Raw genomic sequence first — 11,186 nt, 5'->3', positions numbered from 1 at the left:
AAGTCTTCTTCAATTAACTGTAAGAAGTGTAAAATAAAATAAGTAAAGACAAAAATGTTTCGTTGATAAAAGAACAGAAAAATGTTGGGAATTTTTGGTGATCTAAGTAGAGGTATTGGATTCTCTCATGGGCTGTGAATTTTGAGACACCCTGTATATTATCTACTTTGATTGTGGTCGCAACGGAAAAAATAGTAGGCGCTGTTTAGCTGTGAGCTGCATATCTACGTTTTGCACTAAATTTTTGTGTGATGTAAACGTGATGTGAAAATGTCAAAATTGTCAAAACAATGGTGGTAAAGCAATGATCTCAATGTATTTGTCAATATTAATAACGGAAATTAATATTTGTAGTAGGAGAAACTAAAAATGTCTGTCTGATTCTGTGATCACGTCTCTTGAAAAGTGGGGTTATGTCCAGGTACAAATCATTAAATGTCAAAACCTCAAAATCATCTCATGCAATTCCCAATATAACTAAATGAAGAATGAAGGAAATGAGTCATTTGGCAGTAAGAAAAACGCGAAAAAATCCTGGGAACTACTAAAGGTAGGTAATCAGACCTTTCAATTAATTTGCATTGATTCGTAAAAATATTTTCAGATAAAAACTAATTAGACAGCAAGAAACAATAAGTTCAGAAAAATGTTTTATAGGGGATGAAAAGGCAGAAGGCATCAAACTACAACACTAGCCAAAATGTACAACAAAGTAGCACAAATAGAGTTAACTTTATTGGTGATGTTCGTCTTTGTCAGTTGTTTTGCGTTGGCTTCAATAAATGCCTCGAAACAAGTCAATATTAACCGTTTGATCTCAACTTGAAGCATTTTCTTTTTGAATTCGGAAATTTTGTACCAAAACTAAATTTGATAGAATGCGCACACAGTGTACGTCGAAAAACGTTTGCGCAAGTCGTTACGTCAGAGAGTCAGCGAGACGTTTCTGCCAAAATGGCGCCTCCGAGAGTTACCAACTGCGGTTGGATTTAGTTTTATCTAAAATTCCCTATCAATAACCTAGCAACTGAAAAGTTGTTCGTTTGGTTCCAATTTTGATATTTGGGACCCGCTGTCACTAAATCCGCCCCTGCGCCGCCACTTCCGTTCACACCCCACTAATGAAGTAATCGAAAATCGCTTAATTTGCGCCATCGCCACCTCCTCCCACACACTTCGTAAAAAATCTCGTCAAAACTGCCATCTTTGGGGCATCTGCATTTCGTGACGGCTAGATTTCTCTTCGTAAGTGTACCCTCTTCAGACAACGGCAATTATACCAACCCCCTGCTGGTGCTTATTACACGGAGCTACCTGTCGGGCCCCCCGCAGTCGCCCCTAATCAAGCATGAGATTGCCAAGTAAATAACGTCTTCGTGGGGGCTACTGTTTTAGTGTGTTTCGCGTTCTCATGGAAAAATTCCGTGGGTGTCGGCTTTATGAAAGGAAAAAAGCCAAGAAAAAGTCTTTTATTCCCTGTAACAAGTAACGTGTCTAACAAATCTGCCCCTATTGAGGCGGCTTCTTATTGTATTTACTTAGTTGTTATTGCCTCATGGTTTGTAATGATCGGCTACTGTTTGATGGTAGCCTCGTTGCGCGCTCTTTCTTCGTCGTGTTGTGGCCTCGATCCCGGCAAGAGATGGAGATATCGAGGAGGGACAATCATCGCGTCTCTCTTTGTCTGGGGCATACGGAAAAAGAGATGGATGAAGTGGTTGCGAAAGAATAGCACCTTTTCAGGAGGTAGGATGGGTGTAAGGTACTACATTCACACCGTAAATCATTTTAGCTTGTTGAATGCCTATTCACTAGATTCGTTTTGCTCATTATGGACGTTTATTTGATTAATTGTTCGAAATCGAAATTTGCCTTGGTACGAGTGTTAACTGGGATTAAATGGTCGGCTAATGAAGTCGTGATGGAATTTCAAAACATTTTGCCACCGTCTATGGGAGTAGCAAATCACACAAAGCTGGCTTTACCAAGAGGCTTGAAGAACTCAAGAGGCCAGAAGACACTTTTATGTAAATTTTGTACCGTTCCACAATAGACCAAACAGTGAGCAGTACCGACAAAAAATAAAAAGAATTTTTTCTCCTTGCTGTCAAAATTAAAAACAATGAAAGATTTCTTATTTGGTACCGTTTTTGCTCTGGTACCACTTCTTCTGGTGGCCCAGTCAACTCGCCGCCCCCCTTGTCACAACTTAACTGTTGGCAATCTGGTGGTGCAACGAACTGACCAAATCGCGATTGTCCCCGTCTCGTCCGCCTTGATCGGCCATCATCACGGCATTCTTCCTTTGAAGACGACGGCTCTGTTAGATAACATGCGTAGCGTGTGGGGCCTTTGGATGCTGTCCGGGAACATTTGATCCAAACAAGTGAATCGGACAAGTTGTCGATGCATAAAATATACTTTCGTCGTGGTAAAAACGACGACGGTGCGCTCCGACGCGAAGAAAAAAAGGCAACAACGCCCCTCGTCAGTGTCAATTATTTCAGTGATTGTTATTATAACATCCCGACGTATCTATTAAATAGAAATTTTTATCTGGGCATGGGCTAATTATGTTGCATTCGATATTATTCCTCTCATTATCTGAACATGACTGGAGTACCAGGCGGCTGTCGCTTCATTAAAGAAGTGTCCTCGTCCACAACTATGATGGATGACAAGTTGTTATCGCAATATCGCTGCGGAGCTACATCGGGGCTTGTGCTGGTGGTCCGAGGCTAGATAGGTTCGGATTGTTCTGGTCGTGGAGGAAGGTTAAAGAGTTGAAAGCGCAACGTTAGTAGTACCGTTGCAGTCGAGCAAAATGCAGTACTACTTCTTGTGCATTTATAGAGTAAAACAAATATTTCAGAAAAGTTTCTGCAAAAAATAGACAGGGAAAGAAAAAAATTGTGGCTAAATTCTTGAGGTACTGAGAGTACTTGAGAGTCTGCAAGCAAGAATTCGTTAGAGTTTTAAAACTGAGCAAAATTCTTGTCAGATTTGATTCTCTATTTATGCATTTCCTATTTCACCAGTAGTACTGCAAGTACTCGTAGGTACTACTTTTGCTCAAATAGTCCATTGAGAAAAAAATTCATACACACATAGTTTTATTAGATGTTTTAATAAAAAATTAAAGCATTCAAAGTTTGCAAAACAGCTGATTATTTCATGGGTACTGATTTGATTCGGGCACTTGATTATCTCTTTGATGTTGAATATAAAAAAATTATATTGGACACCTACAAATTTGTTGTCTATTTTAGCAATGTTTCAGAGGTACCACTATGCTCCACGTATGGTCTTTAGGCAGCTTATTTAAAGAATAAGAAAATGGCAATTAAAAGTCAACAGTAACATTTTATTATCACCGTTCAAGACGTTTTGTCAGTGTTGCCAAGTACCGTTCTTCAGAGGGTACCGCTTCTATGGTTCAGTTGGCAGCCCTAGTTTAAACATTGTTTTGGACAAAGAAACATATTTAAGTACTCTAACCGCTAATAGAAAAACTTAACGGTTGACAAAGATTGCATATATTTTTTTAGAGTGCACAGTATATTTTGTTCTGACTAACTTTAGTAAAAATTATACCAACTTTTCAAAATTTTTATCAAGATCCATCAGAGCCTAGTTGGCTTTTTGAACGTAATTAAAATCAAAATTTGTTAGTTTATATTTATTGTGCTAGTGAGAGTTAGTTAATTTATAGGATTTCCCTTGCCATTCAACGTGGAAACGTTGCAAGCATTCGGGGCACTTTTCCAGATTCCGCATTATTATCGGAAATTTTTGCATTGTAAATCAAAAATGTAATGTAATTAGGTTATCAATACAATTTATAGCTAAAGAATATTAATTTGTCTTTTTTCGATAATTTTTTGGGAAATTTTGAAAAATTGTCGTATACTTTACTCAGTAAACCGTCACAATTACCATGGAATTTTTCTTTTTAATGAAACTTGAACGATTGCTTTTTGAAAATAATTACAGAAATACATAGATATTAACGAAATCAATAAGAGTTCTAAAAATATCGTGATGTTTGGAGAAAATTTGGTCATTGTTCACTTTAACTACTTCTGGAATTTTCGCGTTTTTTCTGGCTAGACAGTCTCAGGGCATCCTCCTAGATCGTTTCCCACCATTCAAACCTTGTGCAAATGAAAATTTTCCTTACACTTTAGTTATACTAAGACTTGGCGCGACCTTGACGCGACCTTGAAACACAACAAATGAGAAAAAAAAAGGCATTTGCACAAGGTTTGAGTGGTGGGACACGATCTAGGAGGACGCCCTGTGGCTGTCTAGCCAGAAAAAACGCAAAAATTCCAGAAGTAGTTAAAGTGAACAATTACCGAAAATTTTTCCAAATTTCTATTTCGTAAATGTTCTAATTTTGTTACTTACCTGGTTTTGGTTTTCTGGTTCTGCCTCTCAAATTTTATTATCGATGTCTTTTACAATTCAAGAGCCTTTTTCATACCCTTTTGAGAATTTTTTAAATTTACTGTGGCCTCCCTCTAGTTTCATTAAATTTCTTCTTGCCTCCCGTTTTGGTTTTTTTTTTGTAGGTATTTTATTTTTAGTTTCTCTAATTCCTTAATCTTTTACCAACTAGGTCATTCTTTTCTTTTTTGTACACATTTATCTCTTTTTATTTTTCATACACAAATTAAGCCTGAATTGCGATTTTTTGGAAAAACCTACAAAAGTTCTAAACAGATGAATCTAAAAAAATTCTAAGAACACAGGGATGGTCTATGTTTAGAGAGAAAAAAAATCGAAATTGGAATTTGCCGAATTAAACATTTTTCTATTCTAAAGTTTTATTAGTTTTCTAATTTTACTATTTACATATTTGATTTTCATTTTCTGTTCCTGTCTTTCAGTTCCATGGTCTTGCATAATTCAAGTTTCCTTCATATCCTTTAAAAAAAAAATATTTTATTATTTTATCTTCCGATTAGGTTAAAATTTCTTCTTAAATAGCTCATGTTTTTTTTGTGTGTTTAACTTTCACTGTCTCTAATTTGTTCGCTTTTTTATTTTTACTTTTTTCATTTCTCGTAATCTTTTTATTCCTTTCCTCATACTTTGTCCAAACTTGTTTTTTTTATCTTTCATTCACCAATTATTAAGCTATACCTAATTGTCAATTTTTATAAAAGTCCACAGAAGTTTTTGGAAATAAATATTGAAAATTTGATTTTGTCACATTAGTTCAAAATTTTTGTCACTTATTTGGTTCTTATCTTCTGCTTCTTTTATTCTTTATTTTCATTATTTTTCACAATTCAGTAGTCTTTCTCCCCTTTTTTCGCCCAAAATTTCTTTAATTATCTTCTCGAGATTAAAATTTCATTTAATCTGTTCTTAGATTCACATTTTTTGAAGTGAAAACTTCTTTAGGCACACTACACGGGCAGTGAATTAGTATCATGCGACACGCTAAAAACGTCACGCTCAAATCGTCAGGCTCGGGCCGAAGAACAACTAAAGCGAAACTTCGCTTGATTTGTGAAAATTACCTTCATTGATTATGACGTCATATCATATGACTCCCTCAACGGTCATTTATATCCGCCAAATTTTCAATTAAATGGCTTCAAAAAATCATCATCATCTAATTGCTAATTTTTATAAAAGTCCACAAAGTTTTGGAAATACATAAATTTTCAAAATTTGATTTTGTCACAAACATATTTTAGTCATCCTTCAAAATTTTTATTACTTTTAGAATTTTGTTACTTACCTGATTCTTATCTTCTACTGCTTTTAGGTATTATTTACTAATTATCTTCTCGAGATTCTAATTTCATTTAGGTAATCTATTCTTAGAATCACGTTTTTTTTTTAATTTCTCTTTCACTTTTGTACAAACTTGTATTTTATTAAATCTTTCACACATTATTTGAATTGTGAACTTTGTAAAAATCTAAAAATTCTAACCATATGTTTTTCCACAAGTTTTGAGATCTTGATGACATTTCAATTTTTTACAAATTTTAAAATCACCTGATTTAAAAAATAATATCTATTCAACATCTTTTCCTTTTTCCTTAAAATAAAGGTGTTTTCGCATAACTGTGACCATTCCTAGACCATTCCTACAGTTGTATTATACCAAGTTTCGTCACCGATTTCGCCGCCATCAGGAAATTCAGTAAAATCGTGAAATATCTCCAAGAAATCTGATTCGCACTAATTGGGTGTCAATTTATCCTCCAACTGTGTAGAAGAATTTTGTGTTGGGTGCTGGTGGGGGGGTGCGAGGGCAATTCCAAAACAGTTCCAGTCTCGTGTAGATGTAAACATTCTCCGGTCTCCTTTCGGGGCACAGGTGCGGCGATGATCTCGTCTCCGTTTCTCCCCCGGCAACCCTAATCCACCCGCCCTCCCTGAATTGGCGAGGGGGCGTCGACACCCGAGAAGGGTTCAGCTTACTGACATTTCACCATCCCGGCCTGATTTCTGACGCAGATAGCGTTCCGTATGGAATTACCTGGTTGTGTCGATAAAAAGCTTCGGTTTCACCTGTCTTTTGTCGTCGAGGGGTCGATTTCTGTGCCAACAATGCCGCTTCACCGTTATCCCAGTTAATTAATCGATTGGTCGATAAGCCTCGTTCGCGGTCGAAATGGCAAATACGGCATACCTGATGCGGATTAATTATTGCGGCCTGCTTGCCGGAGCACAAAAGCGGGACCGCGAAATATACAGAGCGGCCCGTTTATACTCGATCTAATTGAATTTTACATCCGACTGTATCCGTATGAAAGACGGCGGTGTTTCATAATGATCGCAGGAATTCCGACAGTCACTCCGCTTTCTTAAACGATGGCCGCCTTTGATCTGGATGGACTCGGCTACTGGCTTCGGAGCTTCTTTTTGTTTGCTGCACGTCTCATTATGGAGGATCGTGTGGTGGCCACGATCTCGGATTGCGCCTATTCAAAATTACGGACTATTCACACGCGGTGGCGGGGGCTCTTGTTTATTTTGGGGGGCGGCGGGGGCACAAGCCGCTCGGATCATTTTTCGGTAATCGACCTATTAAATGCGAAGAAGAGGGGGAGGCTGGGAAAACCGTTTTTTTTAGACGGTGGTGCGAGGTGCAAAGAACTTTGTTTCCGGCGGGTTCGATCGATGAAAGGAGAAGAGCTTCAGAAATCGTTTCAATGGATTCAAGATGAATCCAAAATAAAGTTGGTGCGCTTTCATCTATAATCTGTAAAGCATGTCAGGCTAATGTTTAAGATGTGCCGACTGATCAAGAAAAAAAAACATATTTCAAGCATATTGAGTTCATTTGGGACTGATTGGGCAGAAGAGTTAAGAATGTCATCTCAAGTTGTCAAGGGTCAAGGATCAAATTCTTTTCTTGTAGAAATAAATTAAATTAAATTAAATATGTCTCCACATTCTTTTCTTAAATTTTCTTTTCTCTTAATTCTTATATAATTTTCTTACCATTATTGTTCACTGTTCAAGAGTCTCTTTCCTACTTTTTTAACCAAAATGTATTGCATTATTTTATATCCTACAGATTCCACTTTCAATAAAACTCTTCTCAGTCTTCTATGTTTAATTTTTTAGTTCTATCTATTTTTTCATATTATTTTGTATTTCATATTATATTGTTTTGTTTATTTCAATTCAAACCTTGTTCTCTTTCTTTTGGCTTCCGTACAATTTTTTCTTGTTACATATTTTAACCTTTTATGGATCAATTAAAGTTAAATTATCAATTGAAATTCGAGTTTGTTTTGTCAAATTGCTAATGTTTTAAATTATATTATTTTTCTGTTTTTTTTTTAATCCACTTACCTACTTTTCGTTTCTCTTCTCATTTTTTAAATTTTGTTACCATTGTCATTTACAATTCAAGAGTTTTTTCATACCTTCCAGAAGTTCTAGCTTTAGTAAAACCTCCTCTTAGCGCTCACGTTTTCTGTTTTTGTTTGCCTACTTTGTTTCTATTTTAATTTTTCCCTTTTTTCTTTCAATTTAGACTTTGTTCTCTTCTTTAACTTTTTAATTAAAAAAAAATCTAACTATAAGTCTCTGTAAAAGTTTCAAGAACATGGTTATGCTCCATTTTTGGAAAATACATTTTTATGGAAACAACAGATTTTTAAAATAATATATGGGGTGTTCTTTTAAATTTCTCCTCAAAGTTGGCGTTGAGAAATCAATTGTGAACGCACCAATCGTCAGTTGGCAGAGTAAAAACACAAACAACGCCAAAAGTGAGGTTAGACTTAAACAGTTGATGATCCGTAATCCGTGGTGCGTTCACAATCGACTCTTCAACGCGAACTTTGATGGAAAATTTAAATAAACACTGGATACATTTATAATTATCTCTTCCTACATTGATTGTCTGTAAATTGTAATTTTGATTATTTATTTTTTTTAGATTATTATTTTTACTTCTTCTGCTTTCATTTATTTCAAATCTTGTTTCTCTGCTCGTTATCAACTACTACTATAAATATGTCATTTCTGACAATATTTCATAGATTCTTACAAAGAAAAACAGGCAATCTTATGGAGATTATAAGAAGAATTTTTACAAGAAATTACTGAATTAAAAAAAATGTCACCGAAATATTGTACAGATACTTTGACCTTCATGAAAGAATTAAAAAAAACTGATTTATGAGTGCTGTTTGTGGAATTAATGGGCAAGATTTATTAAAAAATTGTACTAAGAGGAATACAAAAGAATAAATCCATGAAAATTGCTAAGGATGAAATAGTCGTCTGAGTTGAAAAATAACTAAAATCTTGTTAATTCTTGGTCTACATTAGTAGCAGGCAGAGGTGATGGATTCTCTCATGGGCTGTGACCTTGGAAATATCTGCGCGAAAACTGAAAACATCGACTATAGATTAGCTTTTAGTTTAAGTGTAATCCAAAGAAAAAATATCTACTTTTTAGTCTTTTTAGAAAATGTAAAGAAACAATTTTTGTAAACCAAAAATGTTATGTACATACTTAAGTTGATTAATTATAAATTGTTTATAATTTTGAAAGTGTGCTAAGGCTAGAATGCACATTTTTATCAATTTTTCTATTATTTGCACCCACGCTCGACTATTTTTTACGAGATCTAAATTTTCAAGGTTTAAAATTTTTTAAGAATCCGCTAGAATGGATTAAAATTACAAAAATAACAATTTATTTAAGTCTAAAACTAAAATTATAAATACATTTTGATTAGATATTAATTAGGCTTAAATTTTTGAAGCAATTTAAAATCTGGATATTTTGGAAAAAATGAAATGAAATTATTTTACAAATTATTCTAGACCTAAGAAAATCTAATGAAAATTGTTAAATAAATCTCTTAATAAAAACCCAAATGAATTTTATTTGCAATGTTGAAATTAAAAAGTATTTATTGCTTGTAATTTTCAACGAAGTTTCCAATTCTTTTCCTTTTGCAAAAATGTTTCAATTTCATTTTTTGCGTTTTCTCACCTTTTTTTTATATTATCTTTATTCATTTTAACACTTTTTATTCATTGTCATCTCTTATTTCACACTTTTTTTTTACTTGACCGTCCTTACTTGCGATATCGAGTGAGTCCCTACATTTTGTTCATCCTTCAGACATCTTCTTGTCACAGAAAAACATATTTGCAATTAAATTTTTTTAAAATAAACGAGATTATTATTAATTTTCATTTATCAAATTAGACCAGTTTTAAACCGTCTCTGGAACATGTTGTTGGCATTTCCGGAGACGGCGTCAGTGTTAATAGAAATTTTGACGAGTGGTCTTGACACAAACAAGATATTCCTCACCACAAGCAACTTTAAAAATGTTGAAGTTTCCTTCAAGTCCTGCCCAGAATCTGTTCCAACTCGCCGAAGGACGTCATCATTGTTACCACACCAAGTTGGAAATGAACGAATAATATGATAAGAGAAGCATAACAAAGAGGCATCAGACATTTGAAAGAAAGAGTCTTCTTATTAAGAAAGTGCAGTTGCACGAACTCCGTCAAACTCCCCTAATTATAATCAAAATTTCAATTGGCGAAACAGCAACCCGGCTCCGTCCAACTTTTAACTATGTAAAACATAAAAATAAATCTGGGGAAAGTTCCCCTAATTGAGTAGTCCGTCAGGTCGGCGAATTCTTGCCTGTCCATCAAACGGCAAAACAGCAGTTGGCAGACGGTGGCAAATTAGGGTACGCAAGCACTCGAGCCTGCATTGTCGTCCAGGAAGCGGCTACTTGTGGGGCGAATTAGCGTCCCGGGGGAGGCAACAAGACGCCGGTGGTACTGATTAATCGGGCGGCGTGGTACCCACAAAATACCAAACAACAGCGGCGACGATCTGGGTTGAGGGATGCGAGTGCTCGAATAAGTCCGAGATAAGCTTCGGCAATCTTTTAAATCCTGAAGCCGCAATATTGGCGCGGCTCGATACCTGTGTTCCGTGTAATCCTTATAATGTAAAAACCTCGTCCTTTCTTGGGATCAGTGGGAAGTTTCATCCTTCTACACGATGTTTGTAAGGCTCAAAGGCGCCGCCGATTATTTAGTTCATAAGCCATGGTCGATGTTTATCTCGTAGGATTTTTTCCCGGAGCCGGATTCCTCCCGGTGGTGGATTAATACAATTATTATAACTGTATTTAGCCGTCGCAACGGGATGAAAACACCCCCATTCATCAAAGCAATAGAAATTGAATCGTTACAAATAATGTAAATAGCGAGGGCCTCGAATAGGGGTGGCGCCCCTACGACAGACCTAATTCTTGATTACGCAACTAATAACACGATAAACTCGGCCCACACTCATCATCGATTATTACCAGCGCAAACAAACCTATCGATAACGCCGCCTCCAGAGTTGGCCGCCGCGTCCACCTGATTCCAACCCGCTCGACGCTGCTAATTGGGATAATTGAAAGCAGAGGCGGCGCGCTCAAGTGGATCTCGTTTCAACGCTACCGCGAATTTTCGCTGGTGAGAGTATAAGAGGTGGATTGTTGGAGTTTTGGGAAAGAGTTGGGAGGATTATGACCGGGGTGGTCCCTCGTCTTCTGTCTTCGGCTCGGACAGTTGATGTCGTCGGATTTGGACGCGGCTTAAAAGAAAAAAGAGAAGCGGCCGTGTGTGCATCTGATTATGGACGGGGTTGTGGCGGCCTTTTTGGGATT

The sequence above is a fragment of the Tenebrio molitor genome, chromosome 6, assembly GCF_963966145.1.
Source record: "Tenebrio molitor chromosome 6, icTenMoli1.1, whole genome shotgun sequence".
NCBI lineage: Eukaryota > Metazoa > Arthropoda > Insecta > Coleoptera > Tenebrionidae > Tenebrio > Tenebrio molitor.
Note: the sequence above shows the minus strand (reverse complement) of the source record.